Raw genomic sequence first — 25,748 nt, forward strand, 5'->3', positions numbered from 1 at the left:
ATAAAATAGTTTCACTTTATTTATTTCATATTTCCCAGTAAATACCCCTCAACTGCACTGTGCCCCTGATCGAGGTGTAATACCACTTTCTGATGAGGTATGAAACTCTTTGCCCTCGTACTGTGGTAGGTTTTGGCAAGACCATGAGCCCCAATCTTCTCTATCATTTTGGGACAATTCCTGGCCTTGCAGATATATGCCATATATATCTTACCTACTCCTCAAGAATCAGGAATTTCAGGGGTCTGTCCTTGCCCCCTCTCCACCTGGCAGGGCCCCTCTCGCAGTGTCTTCCTCTATGCCCCAGCAGCATCAGGCACAGTGCCAGTACAGTAGAGAATGGATAGACACCAGTCCCCATTTTAGTAAGACCACAGCGGGTTACTTCCAGTGACCCCTATTTTTCTGAGTGGTTCTCTTACAGTTTCTCCTTTCTAGGCTTGAGGAAGGGAAACATTGCACAGCCCCAGACTAGACCTTTGATGTCGACTGGGCACCGGGGCATCAAGCTGGTTTTTCCACAGCAAGATCTGTGGGCTGATGGCTGGCCCTAATAGTTACTGGTCCTCCGAACTTAGAATGGGGGGCAAGGAGTATCTTTTGCTTTAAGTTTTGAGCCCTTAGCTGCAGTTCCAAGAAAACTGATAAATTACAAGGACAGAAATCAGATCAGTGGTTGCCAGGGGCTCAGGGTAGGTGTGAGGGGATTGACTGGGGAGAGACATGTAGAAACTTCTGGGGGCAACGGAAATGTTACACATCTTATTCTGGTAGTGATTGGGTGACAAAATTCACTGAACTGTGCACACAAAAAGGGTGAATTTTGCTGAATCGAAATTATACCTTAATAAAAGAAAAACAGGAAACAGGGAAAAATCCCTTTGGGCAGCTCACAGTATCCTATCACAAGGTAGGGTGCGTACTGCCTGGCACACAGTGTTCAATAAACAGCGGCTGCTGTCCCTGGTGTGGGCCAGCTCTGCTGGAGCTCTGCCAGCACTGTCGTAGTCACAAAACTATGTATCTAGTCATCCCATCGCTCCCTCTCCTGGGCCGTCCTGTCACCTGTAGCTGCTAGTGTGGGCATTAGTGGCAAGGTTCCTATTTCTGTAGGTCTCAGGCAAAGGGAGGGCCCGCTTCAGCATTCCTGCTTTGGGCCTCTGAAGGGTTAGAGCTGGGGTGGAGGTGGAAAAGTTACTGACCACTGAGAAAGCCTGCCTGGGGCTTCTCGGGAGATCAGCCGGGTTGGTACTTTGGACTATGATCTCAACGCTGCCTTTCCTGATGTCCCTGCACAGAGGCGCGACCTCACCCTGAGCCTGACTCGCTCATTCTCATTCCTAGAAGCCCTGTGCTCGGAACAGAGGATACAGGGAGATAAAGCAGGAGAAAGAGGCCTGTTTTTTGCCGACTCCTGACTCAGGAGAGCAGCTGCTAAGGCCTCACTTGTGGAGTATGCTTCCCTATTTTCATCAGAAAGTTTAAAATATTTTATTTAAATATTTCAAGCTCTTGTGGCTTGACACTTTGGAAAAGGAGACCTTGCCCAAGGCTTTCAAATAGCTCTTCTAGAGTAAATGAGTGACCCTGTAGGGCAGGCCTGGGGTCACCCTGTCATTTGAGATTCCCGTCTGATTGGTTTACACCCCTGTCCCCCATCCACAGGAGCCCCAGCGCATGTCTGGGCTCTCTGAGGAGAACCTGCGTTTCTCTAATCACACATCTCAGGCTCCGAGTTTTTTTTTTAAATTGAGTTCAGAATAGTTTACATCATTGTGACATTTCAGTTGTGCATTATTTCTTGTCCGTCACCATATAAGTGCTCCCCTTCACCCCCTGTGCCCACCCCCCAGCCCCTTTCCCCTGGTAACCACTGAACTGTTCTCTTTGACCCAGTGTTTGTTTATCTTCCTCATATGAGTGAAATCATCTGGTATTTGTCTTGCTCTGTCTGGTTTATTTCACTTAACATAAAACCCTCAGGTCCATCCATGTCGTTGTGAATGGGACGATTTTGTCTTTCTTTATGGCTGAGTAGCATTCCATTGTGTGTGTGTGTATATATATATATATACACACAATATCTTCTTTATCCATTCATCTGTCAATGAGCACTTGGGTTGCTTCCACATCTTGGCTATTGTGAATAATGCTGCAATGAACATAGGGGTGCATAAATCTCTTTGAATTGTTGATTTAAAGTTCTTTGGATAAATACCTAGTAGTGGGATAGCTGGGTGATATGGTATTTCTATTTTTAGTTTTTTGAGAAATCGCCATACTGTTTTCCACAGTGGCTGCACCAGTTTGCATTCCCATCAGCAGTGAATGAGGGTTCCGTTTTCTCCACAACCTTGCCAACGTTTGTTCTTTTCTGTCTGAGTGATTATAGCCGTTTTAACAGGTGTAAGGTGGTATCTTAGGGTAGTTTTAATTTGCATTTCTCTGATGGTTAGTGATGTTGAGCAACTTTTCATGTGCCTATTGATCAGGCTCTGAGTTTTTGCCTAGGCTGAATTAGCTCAGTTAAGAGATGTGCTCTCCCTCTCACCCTCACTGACAGTGTTCCCCACACTGAAGACTGTGGGGTGTCGAAATTAAGAGCCCAGCCCTGGCTGCACATTTGCATCACCTGGGGAGCTTTTAAAACTCTCAATGCCAAGGCTTCAACCCGTGCCAATTACGTCAGAATCTCTGGGGGGCAGAACCCAGGCATCAGTACTTTTTAAAGCCCCCCATGGGCCTGTGTTGTGCAACCAAAGTTGAGAAACAGTGCTTTTGAAGTTCAGACAGACCTGAGTTTAGTCCTGGCCCTGCCGCTTGCAGGTTGATGGACCTTGAATAAACTACTTAAGCTTTCTGAATCTCAATTTCTTCATCTCTAAAAGGGTTTGTATGAGGAGTCCATGAGTTAATCCCTACAAAGCATGGTGTCTGGCAGAGAGTAAGAATCTAATAAATGGAAGCTGTTAACGTATTTTTTATAAGACAGTCTGTCGCTCTTATTAACGGTGGATGAAGAGCAATTTCATGCCCTTGAAACCACTAGCTTGGGAAACCAGTGCTCTGAATGGAGGTATAAGAGAAGATAAATTCTAGCCACAGATATTTATTGTGATTCTAAGTCATGCTAAGCTTTGAGGGGATGAAGAGATGATATGCTCTATGATCTCCAGGGACTCACCATTCTGGTTGTGGGGAGAATAGATGTGTAGACAAAGAAAGAGGAAGTTAAGCTTAACTTATGCTACGAACAATGAATAAATTCGCGCTGTGTGCTGCAATGGCCAGGAGAGTTTTCACAGAGAAGGATGTGGCTTTGCAATACGGGTAGGATTTGGACTGGCAGAGAAGACTGGGGAGAGCATATGGCTACGTAGAGATCCAGTGGCTGGAATAAAGTTGAGTGGACTGGTCTTAGTGAAATAGGGTTTGTTATAGAAAGCAGTGGAGGATAAGTGTGGAGAGGCAGGTTTGGGAAGAATTTGAATCCTGGATGAAGAGCTGTGGACTTTATCCTGTAGGTTCTTAAGGAGTGTGTGTGTGTGTGTGTGTGTGTGTGTGTGTGTGTGGTGGAATCCTTTGAGCATCAAATGAAAAGCTATGTATATGGTGGAAGAGGGGGTCATGGATGGTAATTAATCACATATCTCTCCCATGGGATCTGAACCAATAGAGAAATAGACACATGAATCAGAAACAAAGTATGGTCTTAGTTAATAATAAAGCTGTGTTGGAGCAGGGCCAAAATGAACATCCTACTCCTTCCTCCTAAATTAGGCGAAATTAGCCATCTAGTCACAAGCAGGAGAAGCCCTGACCTGGTTGCAGAAGTAGGAAGCAGAGAGAATATTTGCCAGTGGTACAGAGAAATGGAGCAAGGGGTCAGGTCATTTATTTGCAGTGACCTTGAACATACTAACCCTGCCCAGAATTGGAACCAATGGAAATCAGGCCATCACAAAATGGCAAATTTTAAATATAATTTCAGGAAGTTAATTGACTTCCTAGGAGCTGATGGACCCCAAAATAAAGATCCCTGAGGTAGGCAATGATAAGTCACAGGTTTTTTTCAGTAGGGAAATTAAGTAGCAGATTTATTCATGATAGTCAAAAAGTGGAAGCAACCAAAATATCCTTCAACTTTTAAATGGTTAAACGAACCATGGTCCATCCATGCCATGGAATGCTACTGCACAATAAGAAGGAATGAAATATTGATACATGCAACAACCTGAATGAATCTCCAGAGAATGATGCTGAGTGAAAAAAGGCAATATCAAAAGGTTCCATACTGTATTATTCCATTTATGTAATGTTTATGAAGTGACAAAATTATAGAGAGGGAGAACATAATTGTGGTTGCCTGGGCTTAGGGATGTTGGAGGAGGGAGGGAAGTGGCTATGGCTATAAAAGGGTAGCACAAGGGATCTTTGTAACGGAACCGTGCTATATCTTGACTGTAGTAGTGGTCACATGAACCTACATGTGATAAAACTGCATAGAACTAAACACACACTAATGAGTGCATGTAAAACTGGTGAAATCTGAATAAGTTCGGTAGATTGTATCAATGTCAATTTCCTGGTTGTGACAGTGTTCTATAGTTATGCAAGATGTGACCATTGGGGGAAATTGGGTGAAGAGTGTATGGGAGCTCTGTCTTATTTCTTATAACTGCATGTGAATGTACTATTAACTCAAAGTGAAAAGTTTTTTAAAAGCACGTTTCACAGACCATCAAGTGTAGTATGATTCCCTTTGTACTCATGCCCTCAAAAGGACATACATATATATTTGTGCTTATATATGCATTAAAAAATTTCTAGAAGACCATACAAGATACAGTTAATAGTAGTAGTTTTGTAGGCCTGTGGTAAGAAGAGACCTAGTTTTTACTGTGCATCCTTTTACACTCCGAATTATTTTAACAAAGTGCATATTTTCTTTTTAACTTTAAAGGAAAATTAGTTGAAGAAAATTAAGTGTTGTAGTCACTGGAATCAGATGTGCCACTTTATCATCAGAGTCCTGGCATCTGATTCCTCTTCCTTGGCTGCGCTCTGCAGAGACTCTGATCTTTGCATTGTTGGATGAGACTGACTGCCTGCTGAGGCCACCAAAAGCCGGGACCCATCTCTGATGGACACTTTCACTGAAATCAGTGCCCTTTATGGTTAAAAGTAATAATTCTCCTCTTCAGTGGACAAAAAAACTAGGTGGATCCATAAGGAATGATATAAACAAAAATCAAAATATACTTTTAAGAAAAAGAAAATTACAGAAAAATATTGTATTTTTAAAAATCTGCATGTGTGCAAGAATTGTGAGGATTGCACATGCATGAACACTATATGTATTTATGTCTATACATAAAATGTTTCTGGAAAAAACTGTTATCAGTGGCCACCATTAAGGTATAGTGTGGTAGGCAAAATAATGTCCCCTCAAAGATGTCCGTGCTCAACCCCCAGAACCTGTAAATATGCTTTGGTACATGGCAAAGAGGAATTAAGGGTGCAGATGGAATTAAGGCTGCTAATGAGCTGACCTTGAAATGGGGAGATTACCCTGGATTATTCAGGCATGCCCAATGTAATCACAGGAGTCCTTATAGGTGAAAGAGGGAGGCAGGAGAGTAGGGGGTCAGAGTCAGAGAGAGATTTGAAGATGCTATACTGCCAGGTTTGAAGATGGAAGAAGAGGCCATACACCAAGGAATGCAAGTGGCCTCTAGAAGCAGAAAAGGCATGTGAACAGATTCTCTTCTTGAACCTCCAGAAGGAATGCAGCCCTGCTGACACCTTGATTTTAGCCCAGTGAGATCCGTTTTGGGCTTCTGACCTCCAGAACTGTAAGATAATAAATCTGTGCTGTTTTAAGTCACTGAGTTTGTGGTAATTTGCTACAGCAGCAATAGGAAACTGACATAATGGATGTGAAGGAGAGAGGATCCATGGGAATATTTTTACTTTTAATTTACACCCTTCTTTAAGAGAAAAAGAAATAAATTCAACAATTTAAGAGCTAAGTGGTGACCCTAGATAAATGGTTTTCATTTTAATTTGTTTTAAAAAATTATCATCACAGGGCCGGCCCGGTGGCGTAGTGGTTAAGTTCACGTGCTCCACTTCAGCGGCCCAGGGTTCACAGGTTCGGATCCCAGGTGCAGACCTAGCACCATTCGTCAAGCCACACTGCAGTGGCATCCCACATAAAATAGAGGAAGACTGGCACAGATGTTAGCTCAGTGACAATCTTCCTCAAGCAAAACGAGGCAGATTGGCGACAGATGTTAGCTCAGGGCCAATATTTCTCACCAAAAAAATAAAATAAAAAATTATCATGGTGTAAAACATTACATGCTTTCAAAAAAAATTAATATCCCCCTAAACCCTTGTCCTGTTTCCCAGTTTTTCCACCTAGAAGTAATTTTACTTTTTTAGCCATTTTTTTATTGCAGTAACGTTGGTTCATGACATTATATAAATTGGTTTTCATCGAAACTCTGGAGCCCAGAGGGAGAGAGGGGCTCTGAGTGGATGGGGCTCTAGGCCCACTCAACCCTGGTTCATTTTTATCTTGTTTATATTGGGCTTTGGTGGCTGTATTAGTTAGGATTCTCCAGGGAAACAGAGAGAGCAGAGAGAATTGGAAAAAGCTACAGTTCTCCTCGGGTGTCTTTCTTTACTGTCACACAGAACACTCATAACACTGATACCAGATGTGTGGAGTTTTTCCCCCCACCAAGAAATACTCTGTAACACTAGCTGGGGGTGGGGTCCTGTGATTTAACTCAATTCTGACACTATCTACCTGGAGATAGCGTCAGATCCCATGTTAAGGGCTCAGTCCCACAAGACTGCCTTCTCTCCACTTCAGATGCCAAATCCCAAGTCCAGGTTGCCACTGTGCTTCTAACCACTCAGCTATAAATCAGAGATTCCCACAACCCCCTCCTTGGGTTCGATTAATTTGCTAGAGAAGCTCACAGAACTCAGAGAAACACTTACTTATGTTTATCAGTTTATTGAGGAACATGATAAAGGGTACAGATGAGCAGCCAGATGAGGAGATACATAGGGTGAGGTCTGGGAGGGTCCCGACTGCAGGAGCTTCTCTCCCCGTAGAGTTGGGATATGTCATCCTCCAGGTACATGGATGTGTTCACCAACCTGGTAGCTCCCTGAACCCCATACTATTGGGATTTTGTGGAGGCTTCCTCACGTAGCATGATCAATTACTAACTCCATTTCTAGACTCTCTCCCCTCTCTGGAGAATGGAAAGTGTGGCTGAAAATTCCAAGCCTCTAATCACGGCTTGGCCTTTCTGGCGACCAGCCCCCATCCAGGAGCCATCCAGGAGCCCACCCACAGTTGCTTCATTAGAACAAAAGATGCTTCTAGTGCTCTTATCACTTGGGAATTTACAAGGGTTTTAGGAGCCCTGTGTCAGCGACTGGGGATGAAGACCTAATAGATACTTACAAATCACAATGAAAGAGAGAGAGACTTAGAGAAAAAGATTATAAGGAATAAGCTCACACAATTATGGAGGCTGGTAAGTCCCATGATCTTCAGGGTGAGTTGGAAGCTAGAGACCAAGAAGAGCTGATGGGGCCCCGGCCCCGTGGCCGAGTGGTTAAGTTCGCATGCCCTGCTTCCCCAGCCCGGGGTTTTGCTGGTTCGGATCCTGGGTGTGGACATAGCACCACTCATCAGGTCATGCTGAGGCAGCGTCCCACATAGCACAACCAGAGGCACTCACGCTAGGACATACAGGGGGGCTTTGGGAAGAAGAAGAAGATTGGCAACAGATGTTAGCTCAGGTGCCAATCTTCAAAAAAAAAAAAAAAAGAAGAGCTGATGGTTTAGTTCCAGTCTGAGTACAAAGGCCTGAGAACCAGGAGAGCCAATGATACAGTTCCAGTCCAAAGGCCAGCAGGTTTGAGACACAGGAAGAGTGGATATTTCAGTTTGAGTCTGAAGGCAGGAAAAATCCAGTGTTCCAGTTCAAAGGCCATCAGGTAGGAAGAATTCTCTCATACTTGGAAAGGATCAGCCCTTTTGTTCTATTCAGGCCTTCAACTGATTGGATGAGGCCCATCCACATTAGGGAGGGCAATCTGCTTTTACTCAGTCTACTGATTCAAATGTTAATCCATCCAAAAACATCCTTACAGAAACACCCGGAATAATGTTTGACCAAATATCTGGGCACCCTGTGGTCCAGTCAACCTGACACATAAAATTAACCATCATAGTAACTAAAAAAGGTTTGAACATCTTTGACCTACTAAACATCCGCCATTTTACTGGTGAGAGATCTGAAGCCAGAGAGAGAAAGGCCCTTGATCTTCTGATCTTCTTTACTGCATTTACATTTGCTGATCCGATTTAGGTGAAGGGTTTCATTTTTTTGTGGAAGCTCCAGGGTAGAATCTGTTTCCTTGCTTTTTCCAGCTTTTAGAAGCCACCACGTTGCTTGGCTTGTGACCTCCTTTCTCCATCCTCGAGGGCAGCAATGATAGGTCAAGCCTTTCTCACATCAAATCACTTCAGCACAGACTTTCCTGATTCCCCCACTTTCACTTATAAGGACCCTTGTGATTACTTTGGTCCAACCTGGATAATCTAGAATAATCTCCCCAGTTTGAAGTCAGGTGATTAGCAACCTTAATTCTATCTACAACTTTAGTTCCTCCTTGACAAGTAACATAACACATTGACAGATGCTGGGGAATAGGAAATGGATATCTTTGGGGATCCATTATTCTGCCTACTACAATACTATTGCAAGAGACATCTGAAAGAACCTCTCTCTTCACACTGCTGACCTATTTCCAGAGGGACACTGTCTTAAGGCTGAACCCTTCGTACTTTCTGGCATCCAGGCCCCTCTACAACAGGGCCTTACCTTACTTGGCCAGCATTATCCTCTCATAATTTCTTCTTTAATTGATTGTCCTGCCTGGAAAGTGGTCATTTCTCTTTGGACCCACATTATAGAACCAAAACCAACCAACCAACCTAAGGTCAGCTCTCATTATTGAGTGACACATTGAATCAAAATTCTAAATAGTTTCTATATACTTCAGGACCTTTGCATTTACTATTCCGTCTGCTTGGAATGCTCTTCTCCCAGAGTTCCATAAAGCTGCCTCACTTTTTTCAGGTCTCTGTCCCACTGCTTCACAGACCACCATAGCATAAATGGCATGAATTTGCCCCACTCCATCTCTGTCTCTTTCTAACTCCTTATTCTGCTTTATTTTTCTTCTTAGCATTTATCATGACTTCAAATAGATCATATATGAAATTGTTTTGTTTTTTCCTTCCCTCCTCACTAGAATGTGAGCTCCATGAGAGTAGAACTTTGTTTTCATCACTGCTATATCTCCAGCATCTAGAACTAAGCCTGTTACCTACTAGGTCCATATTACCTAAAGCAATTGCAGATTCAATGCAACCCCAATCAGAATCCCAATGACATTCTTCACAGAAATAGAACAAAGAATCCTAAAATTTACATGAACAACAAAACACCCCAAATACCCAAAGCAATCCTAAGAAAAAAGAACAAAGCTGGAGCTCTTAATTTCATCACAATCTCTGACTTCAAAATATACTACAAAGCTATACTAATCAAAACAGCATGGTACTGGCACAAAAACAGACACACAGGTCTATGGAACAGAATTGAAAGCCCAGAAATAAAACCACACATCTATGGACAGCTAACCTTTGACAAAGGAGCCAAGAACATACAATGGAGATAGGAAAGTTGCTTCAATAAATGGTGTTGGGAAAACTGGACAGCCACATGCAAAAGAATGAAAGCATCTTTTCGAATACCATGTCTACTCAGGCAAGGGAATCAAAAGAAAAAATAAACAAATGGGACTACTTCAGACTAAAAATCTTCTGCAAGGCAAAGGAAACCATGAACAAAATGAAAACAACCCACCAACTGGGAGAAAATATTTGCAAATCACATATCCATCAAGGGGTTAATTTCCAAAATGTATAAAGAACTCATACAACTCAACAACAAAAAGACAAACAACCCAATCGAAAAATGGGCAGTCGGGGCTGGCCCAGTGGTGTAGTGGTTAAGTTTGCGTGCTCCGCTTCAGCAGCTTGGAATTCGCAGGTTTGGATCCCAGGCGTGGACCTAGCACTGCGTGTCAAGCCATGCTGTGGCAGCATCCCACATAAAATGGAGGAAGATTGGCACAGATGTTAACTCAGCAACAATCTTCCTGAAGCAAAAAGAGGAGGATTGGCAACAGATATTAGCTCAGGGCCAATCTTCCTCACAAAAAAAAATGGGCAGAGGATATGAACAGACATTTTTCCAAAGAAGATATTCAAGATAGCCAACAGGCACATGAAAAGATGTTCAACATCACTAAATATCAGGTAAATGCAAATCAAAACTACAGTGAGATATCACCTCACACCTATCAGAATGGCTGTAATTAACAAGACAAGAAATAAGTGTTGGAGAGGATGTGGAGAGAAGGGAACCCTCATACACTGCTGGTGGGAATGCAAACTGGTGCAGCCACTATGGAAAACAGTATGGAGATGTCTCAAAAACTTAAAAATAGAAATGCCATACAACCCACTATTCTACTACTGGGTAACTATCCAAAGAACATGAAATCAACAATACGAAGAGATCCATGCACCCCTATGTGCATTGCAGCATTATTCACAATAGCCAAGACAACCCAAGTGCCCATCAACTGATGAATGGATAAAGACAATGTGGTGTATATATATACAATGGAATACTACTCTGCCATAAAAAAAGACAAAATCGTCCCATTTGCAACAACATGTATGGACCTGGAGGGTATTATGTTAAGTGAAATAAGCCAGACAGAGAACAACAAACACCATATGATTTCACTCATATGTGAAAGATAAACAAACACAGATAAGGAGAACAGATTAGTGGTTACCAAAGGGGAAGGGCGTGGGGAGGTGGGTGAAAGGGGTAAAGAGGCACATATGTATGGTGACAGATAAAAATGACTATTGGTGGTGAGCATGATTCACTCTATACAGAAACTGATACATAATAATGTACGCCTGAAATCACACAATGTTTTAAACCAACATGACCTCAATAAGAAGAACAAAGGCAAACCAACCAATCCAGAGTCCTCATCTCTACCACCTCCTCTATCGGGTTCTCACACTCAGGGCTACTTATTCCTCTGTCTTAACTAGCCAGGTCCAGGTGCTAGACAACTAGGGACAGCCCCTATGGCCCAGAGCCGCTGAAATTATTCAAACTAGTCAGTCCTAAACCTGTTTACTCTGCCTCACTTCTTCCTTCTCACAGAAACCAGGATAAAGGCTCTTGCCCACATCTCCTCCTTGCTCCCTTTGCCTCCTGATCAACCCCAGTGCTTCTTTGTGTGGCCTCTGGAGTGGCATGCCCCCTCCTCTTGGGAACTGTTAGGACCAATCTTTTTACTGGCGGTATTCTGTCTCCCGATCTGATCTGTTAGCCTTCACCATACATGAATAATAATAAAACCTACATTTGAAAACAAAAAACAAACAAACAAAAAGAAATCACTTCTCAGTGCCTTTCACATTTTCTGAGTGATGTCTCTGTAGCTTCGCCCATGTGGGCTCTACCTTTGGGTCTGATGCTTAAGACTATTAAGACTTTGGACAAGTGATCTCTCTGAGCTGTTAGACATTCAAGAATTTGAAGCTATTATTATTATTATTACTACTACTATGACAAATTCCCACTTGAAATGGGGATAATTAAGTACCCGCCTCGTAGGATTGGCATGGTAATGACATGAGACAAGGCTCCTAGCACTTTGGCCTGTGGTAATTGCAGAGTAAATGGTAGTAGCTATGAGCAGCAGTAGCAGTGTCACATCTGCTGTGCAAATTAAGTTATAAAGTCAGCGTATCAAGTCAAAATGAAGTAAAATTATGCTTGGAAAGTCCTACCAATTTCCCATAAAGTACACTATCCCTGCCTTTGTGTATATCCTGTCCAGCTGAATTACTTCCCCCATGCTCACCCCGTGGCATATGCTTACTGAATGGAATGGCAAGTGGAATTGTTTTTTCTATTTCTTTTATTTTCCCGTATTGGATGGGGAGGGAGGGGCGGCGTGCACACACAGCCGAATTTGCGTAAATTAAATGCAGTGGACGGGACACCACTGGCTTCTTAGTATTAGGAAGCTGGCTCCCTTCAGTGTTATCTACTGTGAGCCCTGTCCTTGGCTACTTTCTTGTTCTCTGAGACAAAAGAGACTGAAAGTTTTTTAAAGGCTGACCATGAGACTCCTTTCTATAGAAACAACAGAATTTTAGTTGGAACGGATCTTGAAGGTGCTGGCCAACGCACTAGGTGGCAGAATATCAGAGTTCCAGATGTGACTGTGCTACTTACAAGCCGGATGAGCCACTCAATCTCTCTGCCTTTCAATACGCTCACAGGTGAAATGATGGCCTGTGCTGCCTGCCTCCCAAGGTTGTGGAAAAGACTTCATGAGACAGTAATTATCACAATAAAGATACTAATAATACCTAACACTCACTGAAGACTAAGTTATCTCATTTAATTTTTACAATACCCTTGAATGAAGTAGTGCCCATAGTTACCCCAATTTACACATGGAGAACCTGAGACACCAGGTGTGTCAAAACACTTCAAAACCTCTGAAGTGCTTTGCAAGTGTAGGAATGAGTGGAATGAGCATGTTCAGGGATAGAAATATAAATGTGACCTTGGGCAAGTCATATCCCAAAACCCGGCCTAATTTTCTTATCTGTAAAATGAGAAGGTTGAACTCTTTCAAGGTACCTGAAAAAAGCTTGGAGTAAGGTCTGTTGTCTATACACTATAAAGTAAACTATTTCAAGAACAAATTCTAGTAAGTTCACTTGTCAAGCTCTCTCTAGTAGCTCTATTCGGTTTACATGTTGAAGCATGCATGACATTTCACTCATTGCCAAATCGCCCTTTTCTTTTATGTTTATTTGACAAGCATGAATGCTTGGAAATGTTCTGAATATTTCCTCCTTAGAGCACAATAAAAGGGCAGAGGAACATTCTCAGTAAAGCCTGCTTAGTGCCCGATTATAATTTAATAATATTCATGGCTCCTCTGGTGTGCCTTACTGAAATATTGAATGTGCGTTTCTCTGTAAGGCAAACAGCATGTGTTTATTTCCCCATGTTTTAATTGTAAATATGACATTAAAATTTTTCAGAGAGAGAGAAGGAAAGGAAGGAAGGAGAAAGAAAGGAAGGGAAGAAGAGAGGGAGGGAGAGAGAGAGAAAGACCCTCTGCTCTAACCCAATCCCAATATTTTTCATTCCAAGATGCTTCCTTCAGTCCTTGTTCATCTGCTTCCAGATTTTTCCACAGTTCATTCATTCATTCCACAGGTATTTATTAGCCCATACCACGTACCAGGCACTCACTGTTCTAGGCACCGAATATGCAGCAGTGAGTAAGACAAAGTCCCAGCCCTGGTTGCAAGCCCTGTGTACATGCACTGTTATTCCCTCTCTTTTTTTCCTTTGGCTTAACATTCCATCTTAAGCATTTTTCCATGTGCCTGTCCTGAAAGAATGAGGACAGAGAGCATTGCTGCTAGGGAAGAGACTTGAAGATGATAATAATGACTATTTCTTGAGCAACTCCTTTGCAATAGGCACCATCTACATGATATTCATACATGATCTCATTTACCTCAATCTTTACTACAACTCTGTGAGGTCAGAAATATCATTTTATCCCCATTTTACATATAAGGAAACTGAGACAGCGAGGTTATTACTGGCCCAGATCCCATAGTTTATAAACTGCAAAGCCAGAATTGGAGTCCCAGTCTGCGTCGCCCCAAACATTTCCCTGTAGTCTTGGGATGGAACGGAGCCTTCTAGTTCTTCCTTAAGGGGCTTTGCTTTGGTTCCATTTCTTTCTTTTTGAGGAGGGTAGGGTGTGGAAAGTCATTCTGCACCGACTTTTACTCAATTTCATAACTATTTCAGGTTGGAAAGGAGATAGAAGTAGAGTGAAAGGAAGTAAGATGCAATTCAGAGGAAGTGAAAGAAAATAGGAACTCTTCCTGTCTTTTTCCCTTTTCTCGCCTCAGGCTTTGCCACGACATCTTTTTGTTTGGAGAAATAATGGAGAAAATTAGAAATGGCACAAAACACAAAATATTAAGGTATAGGAATTAGACCGAATAGTCGAGGAATGCCAAAGACCCATAGCTTTATTGCATACATGCACCAGTGGCTGGAGGGAGGCCAGGGTCACCTTGAACTCTTGAGATATCTCCAAGGTAATAACAGCAACAAAAACAAAATTCCAATAACAGGAATCCCCGGACAGTTATGCAGCTCTTTATGGTCTTCAACGCCCTGCACCGCAGTTTCTCAAATATGAGCCATGTGTGGATGCTTTCTATTGGCAAAAAATTCATTTAGACCCTCAGTGTTGATCTTTTATTATAATGTTACTTAAATACATGCTAACGTAAAAGAGACATCAACTCCTTATGCTTATAGGAGTTAAACAACTATATAGTCAGAATGATTTTGCATATTAAATGCAAACAAAACTATAAAAATCAAATCACTAACATTAATTTAATCTGATGGATGATGTAGTTTTGCTGAAACTAAATCGCTTTCCCCAATGTGAGTATTGGCATGCGCATTATTAAAACACTTCCTCCGAATTAACTATAAACTATCTGCCTTCATTTGGAACAAATACATCATTTAGCATGAGGTCCACCTCTGTTCTTTTCTCTTGCATCAAAAACAATAAGACAGTACTCTTGGGGCTGGCCCCGTGGCCGAGTGGTTAAGTTCGCACGTTCTGCTTCGACGGCCCAGGGTTTTGCCGGTTCAGATCCTGGGCATGGAGATGGCACTGCTCATCAAGCCACGCTGAGGCAGCGTCCCACATTCCACAATTAGAAGGACCCACAACTAAAAATACACAACCTATGTACTGGGGGGCTTTGGGAGAAAAAGGAAAAATAAAATCTTTTAAAAACAAAACCAAAAAAACGCCAGTACTCTTTGTACTATTATGAATGTAAATAGAAGTGCAAATTCTGATGCTGAAATTGCATGGCAGTACTTAGTTATGAGGTGGTCATCCACTTAGTACAATCTGGGAGACAACTCGAGGACCACAGTTTTGGGAATATCAGCGATTAAGAGCATAAGCTTTGGAGTCCAACAGATCCGAGTTTGTATCCTGGCTCTGGCTTTGTCACTTTCTAGTTGGACAAGTTATTGAACCACTCTGTTCCTCAGGTTTCCTTCTCTATAAAATGGGAGTGATAATAATAGTACTTTAATTTTGCCAGCAGAAACAGGCACCATGACCCACTTTCTAGACGTGCATGATGTTTAAGCCTGAAACTGCACAGAAACTTCAGAGCTCCTCGGTAACTTACTTCAAAGCTCCTCTGTAACTCGAGAACTACATGGAGTTGGGCAAGTTGAAAAAAAATGTCTCTCTGGCCTCCCACCCTACCCTCCCAATATCTGCATATGCTGTTCCAGGTTCGTGTTTTAGAGTGGAAATGGAAAATGCGATTGAGCCTAAAAGGGGAAACAACTGGCCATGCCAGTAAATAGACAATTGAGAATGAGTTGAACCCACGCCACAAGACAGCTGTTTTTATCTGAAGCCCACCAGTAGGGGCTTGCCTTTTTGCTTCCTGGCCTGGCATGAATCCCTTGGTTCCTGAGGCCCCCAAGGTTGAAAATAGCTTTGCCACCTGCCAATGGTTGGTATATTTTTAGGACCAGCAGGATTGGAAACAGAGCTTCATATGCCTGGAACTTGAGCCAGGCTGCTGGGTGGGTCTCTCACCTCCATTGGGTTGCTAGGTCCTGAGCTGCTGGATCAAATCCAACAGCAAGTCATAGAAGAGGAGAGAGAGTTCTGAGAGGAGCAGATCGGAAGAGTGAAAAGAGGTGGGGTTTGTTTGCTTTAGGGGGGAGAATGGGCTGAGCAGAAGGTCTTAGCTAGTGGATATTTGGATAAAGGATATAGGAAAGTTGTGTACACAGTAGGACCCCATAAGCAGAAATCACAGTACTAGATCTTTCTTTATTTTTTAAAAAAAGGGGAATTAAAATTGCTCTTATTGTCTCTTACTAATCTCTCAAACAAAAAGCCCAGTACTCTTGAAACTGTCCAAATACTGTGTGTTTGAAAAATTATAACAAACAAATCCAAAGATTTTGTTCTCTTCTTCCTCTATCCCCATCCTACTCAAGAGAAAAACTAATTCATCATATCTCACTGTGTGTGTCTCTCTCCCGAGTGATTTATCAAAGGCATTCTTCCGAACCAATACAACATTCCTTCTAGGGGGAACACACAGAGGGAGAGAAGAGATGAATAGGTGAGAGAGCAGAACAGGAGGACCTAACTCAATCAGGGAGACAGAAAACAATTCCCTGAGGAAATAGTAGGATTAAAGCTAATTGTACACAAATGCTCATAGCAGCTTTATTTGTAATAGCTGCAAACCAGAAACAGCACAAATGTCCATCAACTGGTGAATGGATAAACAAACTTTGGTGTATCTGTACAATGGAGTATTAGTAAGAAAGGGGAATGAACTATTGACACACCCAACGTAGATGAATCTCAAAATAATTGTGCTGAGTCAAAGAAGCCAGACCAAAATGAAAGGGACATACTATAAGATTCCATTTATATAAAACTCTAAAAAATGCAAACTATGTGCATTAAATATGTATAGCTTTTTGAATGTCAATCATACCTCAATAAGGTGGTTTAAATATGCAAACTAACCCATAGTGACAAAAAGAAGCTCAGTGGTTGATTGCAGAGGGGTGTAACAAGGGGAGGCAGGGATTACCCAGGGCCATGAGAAAACTGTCCAGAGTGATGGATATGTTCACTATCTTGATTGTGGTGATGGTTTCGTGGGTGTAGACATATGTCAAAACTTATCAAATTGTACACTTTAAATATGTACAGTTTGTTGTATATCCATTATACCTCAATTCATCTATTTTGAAAAATATTTTTTAAAATTGAGTTTAAGATCTGAAGGATGAATAGTATGAAACTGTGGTGCAGAAGTGGGGGGAGGGACAGTGGGATGGGGAAGAGAGCACTCCAGGTAGAGAAAACAGTGCACAAATTTTCTGAGGGGGGAAGGGTATGACATGTTAGAGGAGTTCAGAAAAGTGTTATTTAGAAAGATTTGAGAGATCCAAGGGAAAAGTGGCAGGAGATGACGTCAGAGAGGGCGGCAGAGGCTAGATCATGCAGGGCCTCACATTCATCTATTCTTTTAGCAAATATTTGCTGAGTGCTCACTACGTGCCAGGAACTGTTCTAGGTGTTTGGGATTGTATTAGTTTGCTAGGGCTGCTATGTCAAAGTATCACAGACTGGTGGGCTTAAACAACAGAAATTTATTTTCTCACATTTCTGGAGGCTGGAAGTTGGAAGTCAAGGTGTTGGCAGGGTTGGTTCCTTCAGAGGGCTCTCTCTTTGGCTTGTAGATACCCGTCTTGTCCCTATGTCTTCACACGTCTTCCCTCTACACGTGTCTGCATCCTAATTTCTTTTTCTTATAAGGGCATCAGTCCTATTGGATTAAGGCTCACCCACAGGATCTCATTTTATCTTAATTACCTCTTTAAAGGCCTCCCTCCAGATACAGTCATATTCTGTGGTACTGGCAGTTAGGACTTCAACATATGAATTTGGGAGAGGATGCAGTTCAGCCCGTAATAGGGATATAGCTGTGCACAAAACAAAGATGTGTGGTCTTGTGGAGGGGGTCTCATTCTAGAGGAGAGAGGCAGAGAACAAACAATAGTCATAACAAAGTATATAGACTGTTAGAAAGTGCAATGGAAAAAAGAAAAAGTATAAAATCTTTAAAAAAAGAAAAGGGGCGGGGGGCCGGCCCCGTGGCCGGGTGGTTGAGTCCGTGTGCTGGGCTTAGGCAGCCCAGGGTTTCACCACTTCGAATCCTGGGCGCAGACATGGCACTGCTCATCAAGCCATGCTGAGGTGGCATCCCACACGTCACACCTAGAAGGACCCACAACTAAAAATACACAACTATGTACTGGGGAGCTTTGAGAGAAAAAGGAAAAATAAAATCTTTAAAAAAAAAAAAAAGAAAAAGTAGGGCAGGATGAGGGGACTGGGAATATGAGCTGTGTGACAGGTGGAGGTGAGGATGGAAGCAAAGAAGGAAAGTTACAAATTTTGTTCTTTATCCTGGCGGCAATGAAAAGCTATTGGAGGGTTTGAAACAGAGGTGGGACATGATATTTGCTATTGAAAAACATCACTCTGCTTATGGAAACTAGAATAAAGAGTGGGAGAGGCAGGTAGGAGGATATGGCAATAGTCCAGATGCAAGGTTATGCTGGCCCAAATTAGGCTGGTAGGAGGAGGATGGGATAATGTTGATAGATTTAAGATATGTTAAGGAAATTGAATCAATAGGATTTTTTTTCTGCTTTATCTCCCCAAACCCCCCAGTACATAGTTGTATATCTTAGTTGCAGGTCCTTCTAGTTGTGGGATGTGGGACGCTGCCTCAAAGTGGCCTGACGAGCAGTGCCATGTCTGCGCCCAGGATCCGAACCCTGGGCCGCAGCAGCTGAGCACACGAACTTAACCACTCAGCCACGGAGGCGGCCCCAATAGGATTTGGTTTTTGATTGAATGTGGAGTGTAAGGAAAATGGACAAAACAAGGATGACTCCTAGGATTCTGTCTCACAAAACAAGATGGATGATGGTGTCATTCGCTGGGATAAGGAACGCTGAAAGAGGACCTGGCTTGGGAGAGAAGATCATGAATTTGATTTTGGATGTGGTGCGTGAACTGCCTGTATGATACCAATGGTCAATTAGGTATGTGGGCCTGGAGGTCAGAGGAAATGTGTGGATTGGACGTACAGATCTGGGAACCAGCAACATATAAACTGTAGAAACAATGGGAGTGGATGAGGTCATCAATGCCTGGCAAGACTACTTTGTTTCTCTGGTCTGTTTGCTCTCCCACTTATAGCAATGACAGTTTCACACTTTCTCCATCCTCTGCAAGACTTCTACCACCTGGACTCAATCAACACACAAACATGTACCACCACCACCACTATCATCATCAACTGACCCCCGGATTCCAACCTCTCCTCCTGAATCTTGCCCACTATTCCCTTTCTCATCTTTTTTAAAAATTATTTTATTGAGGTCACGTTGGTTTATAACATTGTGTAAATTTCAGGTATCCCTCTCTCTTCTGTATCTTCAGTCACTCCCTCTTTATTTTCTCCATCTTATCATCATTTAAAGATGCTCAAGCCTTTCACATCTTTAGAACAACTTTCCTCGAGCCCACTTCCCCCTCTAGCTATCATTCTTTTTTCCCCTTCATTGTTAAACTTCTCCTAAGAGTTGTCTATTCTCACTGCCTCCATTTTTTCACTTCCCACTCACTTTTCACTCTACCTTAATCTGTATTCCACCCCACCATCAAGTGAAATCTTTCAAGAAGGTGGGCAGGACCTTCATGTTCCTAAATCTAATGGGCAATTTTTTATTCTCTTTGTCCTTGATATCTCAGAAGCATTTGTAACAGTTGACAGCAGTTGAGAACAAAGGTTGCTCTCTTAAAGTGCCAGGCTCACTTCATTCATGTATGAAAAAAATATCTGCCAAATAGTCAAGTCTAAATAACCATAGTTTTTCTGTCGTTCTTTCAAGTAAATGTGGAGTTCCATGAAAAAAGCAGCTAGTTCAGTTTGTAACTCAACTGAGCATGTTATTTCTTTTGAGACGACCATCACACTTTTTTATGCAGAAGTGCTTTGCGTATTCTTTTTATTTTATCACACAGAATATTAAAAAGACCTTACTCAAAGGTTGAAATTTAATCAAATTAATACATTTTATTGCTTCATCAAGTAAAACTGGATTTTTTTCTTTCTTCAAGTGTGCAGTGATGAAAAGTACAATGACTATTAGTACAGTCTCATGCCACTGCCTTGTTTCACCCACCATTGCTTTTGCACCATCGGTGAAAATGTTCACACAGTAAAAAGGAAAGAGCAGGGCAAATAATAACTATTATTAAGCAAATAGTTTTGACCTGTGGGATCTTGGAAAGGGACCTCTAGGGACCACGATTTGAAAAGCATCATGTTAGATTAATCAGGATTTGCCCCTACACTGGTGCATAGAGCCACATTTCCTGAGAGGTGGATAGTGGAAAAAAGTGGGGTTCTGTTGGCATGGAAAAGGAACAGAATTGGTGTTGATAGCCAAGGAAATATCTTTTCATTGAAAAAAGCAGGTGTAGTGGGATAATTACGGGGAAAATGGTATAATGTGAGGTTTAATCAGAGAGTAGAATTTTGAATTAGGATAAATTTCTGCCGATTACCAGGGTAATCTAGAGTGTTGGAGTGGGTGGCTGAGTGGAGGAGAGGGTCATTGGAAACAAGGAGGTCAAGGGATAGAATGGCCAGGGTAATGGGTGGGTTGACCATGTGGACACTGAAGGCTCCCAGGATGATGGCAGCAGGACTTGCAGTAGAAAATAAGACTAAGAGCCAGTTGCTAAAGTCTCCAGTGGATACAGAACACTGGCCAGAAGTTCAGTTGGTAACAGGGACCAAGATGGAGAAGCGTTAGTACAGTCAAACACTATGGACCTCAAAGGAGGAAGTAATGGTTTGAAAGTGACATTCGTCAATGTGGAGGACACCAGCCCCGCCTCCCAGCCTATGGAATGTGGGATGTTGAGAGACAAAGTAGACACCATTTGTCTACAGAGAGAGCTCAGCCTACAGAGAGAGCTGCAAAGGAAATGTCATCCTCAGAGGAAAATCAGATTTCCATTAAGGTAAGAAGTTGGAAAAGATTGCTCAGAAAAGATGTTGAGGATGTAAAGGACTGTGATAGTTATGTAGCGGCCATTCCAGAAAGGGCATAATGGCAGTTTTTGGTTGCTGAGAGAAGAGTGAAACTTCGGGGAACAAGAAAAGAAACAGAGTATCATGGCAGGAAGTATATTTAGGAGATGGAGTGGGGGGAGGTATATGACTATAGGGGCTTAGAGTTGGGAAAAGACCTCTGAAAATAAACCTGTAAGCTACCCTAGATTTAGTCCTGCTGGCCTCTGGGAGGGCCAGATTTAGGCCTCTAGAATTCAGCTAAGTTTTGAAAAAAGGCCATGGGTTTATCAAGTCCTGAGGATACTAGGGATGGGCTTGGGGGGCGGGGAGGTGTAGGAACGGATGGTCTTGTGTTTTGTTAGACTAGAGGACACTTCAGCTAATTTTTTCAGAACAAAGGAACATCTGTCTCAAGTGTGCAAATCCATACCTCTCAAGAGATGGGAATGTTTGCAGCTGTGATATGAACTTCTCCAGTTTCTAACAATCCCATTCAAGTTATTTAAAATGGAAGGGGCTTCTACTACAGCAGCTATTCAGTTACAACAAGCGCAGTTACAACACTGCATGCTATAAACACAACAAAATTTGAGTTTAAAAAAAAGGCTATGAGAATATTATAAGTGGGACAAAAAAGGGCCAGGATTGTTCTTGGTTTAAATATTTTAAGATATTACTCCAACCAAACAAAATAAAGGGATTTGTTACCTATACCTAAATAATCTCTAGTTATTTTTTTTATTTTAAAGATTGGCACCTGAGCTAACATCTCTTGCCGATCTTCTTTTTTTTTCCCCTTCTTCTCCCCAAAAACCCCCTGTACATAGTTGTATATTCTAGTTGTAGGTCCTTCTGGTTGTGCTATGTGGGACACCACCTCAGCGTGGCTTGATGAGTGGAGCCACGTCTGCACCCAGGATCTGAACCGGCAAAACCCTGGGCCGCCAAAGTGGAGCGTACGAACTCAACCACTCGGCCACAGGGCCGGCCCCACTATAGTTTTAATCTGAGCAGTGTCTTGGTTTGTCATGATGTTTTTAAGGCAATATGACTACAAGTAATCACTTCCATTGTGGTCAATTTGACCTAGAATGCTCCAGCACTAGTAGATGACTGAAGGTGAGAAGGTGGTTTGAGTTGCTGACGGATAAATTGCCATAGCAGTGTTCTCTTACCTATTTTCAGAGGCTTGCTAATGTGGCCACAGAAGAGTAGCGTTGCGCCCAAAACTCCTTGGTCCTTTGCAATCACAAAGGGACAGACAATCAGGGGCTCTCCATCATTGCTGAGAATATACAATTATGCAAACTCAAGTAACCCAGCTTAAAAGTACCTTTGGCCAATCCCATTACTGGGTATCTATCCTAAGAACCTAAAATCAGAAATCCCAAGAGTCCCTTGCACCCCTATGTTCATCGCAGCATTATTTACAATAGCCAAGATGTGGAACCAACCTACATGCCCAGAAACTGATGATTGGATAAAGAAGATATGGTATATATACACAATGGAATACTACTCAGCCATAAAAAAAGACAAAATTGGCCCATTCGCAGCAACATGGATGGACCTCGAGGGTATTATGTTAAGCGAAATAAGCCAGTCAGAGAAAGACGAACTCTATATGACTCCACTCATAGGTGGAAGTTAACATATTGACAAGGAGATCTGATCGGTGGTTACCAGGGGAAAGGGAGGGTGGGGGGAGGGCACAAAGGGGGAAGTGGTGCACCTACAACATGACTAACAATAATGTACAACTGAAATCTCACAAGGTTGTAATCTATCATAACATCAATAAAAAAAAAAGTACCTTTGGCCAAAGTGTATTTTGATGACATAATCATTTGTAACTTAGTTTTTATTGGCTAAATATGATTTTATTTGGGGATTTTGCTTCAAAGACTAGGAGCTTGTTTGGGCGTGTGTAACCAGATTAAACTAGAATTGGCTTCTTAAACATGGAGTTTAGGTGCTTTAAATGTTGGATTTTGTTTATTTAGTAAAGTTACCGATTCTAAATACATATCTAGACTCTGATTTTATTCCACATGCCAACGTTAAAAATGCATTTTATAGAGTTGTACAGAGAATCTCAAAGTTTGTATAGTCACTCCTATTTTACAGATTAAAAAACTGAGACTACAAGAGGCAAACTTGCCCAAGGCCACACACAACTAGTAAGTGTCGAAGATGAGGTTTTACCCAGATCTGAATGCCTCTTACCCATGCTCTTAAACCACCGCACTGCACCGTAGTACACCTGCCTTCTGCAGTGGACATTTGGAAAAATACTTAAAACTGGATTATAGGCCTGGCCACTTTTGAAGTACAAAATCACACGGGCTGAAGTGAAGTATAATTATATACAAGCTACATCTTAAGTATGTGTTATTGCAGGATCTCCCTGCCATGGCTTACTCATCCTGACCATTGAAATCGTTTGTGCCTCTGTGATGAAATGTTCCCAGATGTGCTGTGGCATGCATGCTTACCTTAAAAACATTGTTTTCAAGTATATTAGTTCAGTCTGCCTTGCAAGTGTGCCCATGAAGTGAGTGGATAAGTAGGTGAGTGTGACAAGTTATATACATCTTGGATACTTAATGAAATTTTAGTGCTGCCCTTTGGCGTGTTCCCTCAACAAGGTGTCCCAAAAGTCTCAGTGCAGTTTTAAGCTTTAAATAGAAATATATTTCATTGAACACCTACAAGATTACTTGAGAAAAATCCCAGATTGGTCTGCCTTTTATGAGAGAAGCCAAGGAGCTAAGCATGAAGTGCAGAGTCACAGGGAGAACAGGCTTTGGAAAGGAACAGAGTGAAAGGGTGGAGACAGCAAGATAGCAGAAAGCTACTCAGGGCACGATGTGGGACCTCCTTGACAGCCCTTAACCTTTTCAGTAAAGTTACCAAATTTAGAAAATGCTGACTATCTGGATCTCTTATGGGAAATGGCAAAATTCCTCTGGGTTTCATGCAGGACAGAACCAAGACAGCATGCATGAGTGTCTGACAGCATGGAGGCACTGAAGTATGAGGATGTAAAAGCATGGAAATCCTCTGGAAAGTTCTGAGATATGAGCTGGAATTGGGGGTGACCCAAGCCAGTATCTGGGCTACACCATCATTAGATAGTGTGGACCCCCCTTGAATTTTTACAACAAAGTTGACTAGTCTCAGTGGCCCATAGCCTTTATTTCTTTCTTCGTCAGGTCTCAGATTCTTCATAATAATAACTAACATGTACTGAGTGACTTCTATGTTCTAGTCTCTTTACAAACATGCACTATTTCCTCTATTCAGGCCGTCATCTGAGGAAAGCTTTTACAGATGAAGGATCTGAGCTCAGAGAAGCTAAGCAACTTACCCCACTTTCCACAGCTCGTGACTCTGCTTCTTCTAGTAAACCACACTACCTCGGAGGCCTCATTCCACAGTCATCTTCTATATTCAAAAGGAATTCCTGACTTTTGCTTCTTGTCCCTTAATATTATGCCTGAGACCGTCTCCTTGTCTTGGTCAATTTTCTCTGGCATAGTGAATAGAGAGCTGGTGTAACAGTGTTGTAACCTGACAGGTGCAAAGAGAGCAAGTGCCTGGGTTGCCACAACAGAAGGTAAAAACCATCCTTAGCTCTGCCCACAGGCTCACTAAGTCATAGGCTCCTCTTGGTGTCACTGAGGCCACCTCAAGTTCCTGGAGCACGGAAAATGCTCCTAGTATTTAAACAATAAAACAAAATCATTCATACATAGTGTTGACATTTAGTAGTCAATTCAATAAATGTTCTTGACTAAGTGGTAATATAGTAATTTTTATTTGTAATATGGGTCATGGGGTAGAGAGGAAGAGAAATACAGAACATTTTTCTGTGGTTGATTCTATAAGTTTGAATGGGGAATCAGAGCAGGAGAAAGTCTATTTCCAGGACCTTGAACAGAAATTTCTGGCCAGGCCTGCCACAGACTTGAAGTCCAGCAACCTCATTGTAGAGACGGGTGAGTTTTGAGGCCCAGCATGAAGAAAGGAATTGCCTGAGGTCATCCAGCTCTAGTGGGACAATGGGAATCAGTTCCTACTTTTGCAAAAAGTACTCAAAGCAATTAAAGCTGTCTCTCTGCTCTGCCACCAAATGCCTGCAAGTATGATTCCTACTACTTAATTTTTTCCATGAGATATGGCAAGCATGAAAAGGAGAGGAGCTCTCAGCAAAGGCTTCCACAATGGAATAGCAATGCAGTATGTCTGAACAGTCTAGAATTAAACGAATGGCCCTTAACACATTTGTATGCCTGGATTTGCTGTGTGTCTGGATTGTCAGGGGATGAGAATGCAACTGAAGCCTCGTTGGTGTTCAACCCTGTTATAGCCACCTCTTCTAGTCCCAGCCCCTGCCTCGAGGTAATGGGAGAACTAGGTGATATTCCCCACTCCTCTCAGAAGGCCCTTCTCAAACTAACCTCAGGTCAAAAGTAGTACACCTATATAAAGGCTGTGAGCAATATGTTCTCCTGAGTCCTAATCCCAAGACTGCCAGTGTCAACGCCTAGCAGACTGCATCTCTCTGAAGTACCTAAGGTAGGCTTTACCAAAAGGGAGGTCATTCATTCTTCAACAAACATTTGCTGACCAATGACTCTGTGCATGGCACGAGGCTAGGACATGACGATACAGAGTTGAACTGTGGTTGCCCTCCATGGGCTCCCAGTCAAGGAGGTGAAGCAGACGTAAACAGACAATTTCACAGGTC

At 42.3% G+C, this 25,748-nt stretch overlaps 1 long non-coding RNA gene across 1 annotated transcript; it reads right to left on the reverse strand.

The window, feature by feature from the left end:
* Positions 1-17,507: 17,507 nt before the first annotated feature.
* On the reverse strand, positions 17,508-24,536 carry LOC124245913 (uncharacterized). Its single transcript, XR_006890359.1, has 3 exons — positions 24,366-24,536; positions 22,171-22,280; positions 17,508-17,865 (listed from the first exon to the last, which is right to left on the reverse strand). It is a non-coding gene; the product is annotated as an uncharacterized LOC124245913 (long non-coding RNA).
* Positions 24,537-25,748: the final 1,212 nt, after the last annotated feature.

Source organism: Equus quagga, chromosome 10 (assembly GCF_021613505.1).
Source record: "Equus quagga isolate Etosha38 chromosome 10, UCLA_HA_Equagga_1.0, whole genome shotgun sequence".
NCBI lineage: Eukaryota > Metazoa > Chordata > Mammalia > Perissodactyla > Equidae > Equus > Equus quagga.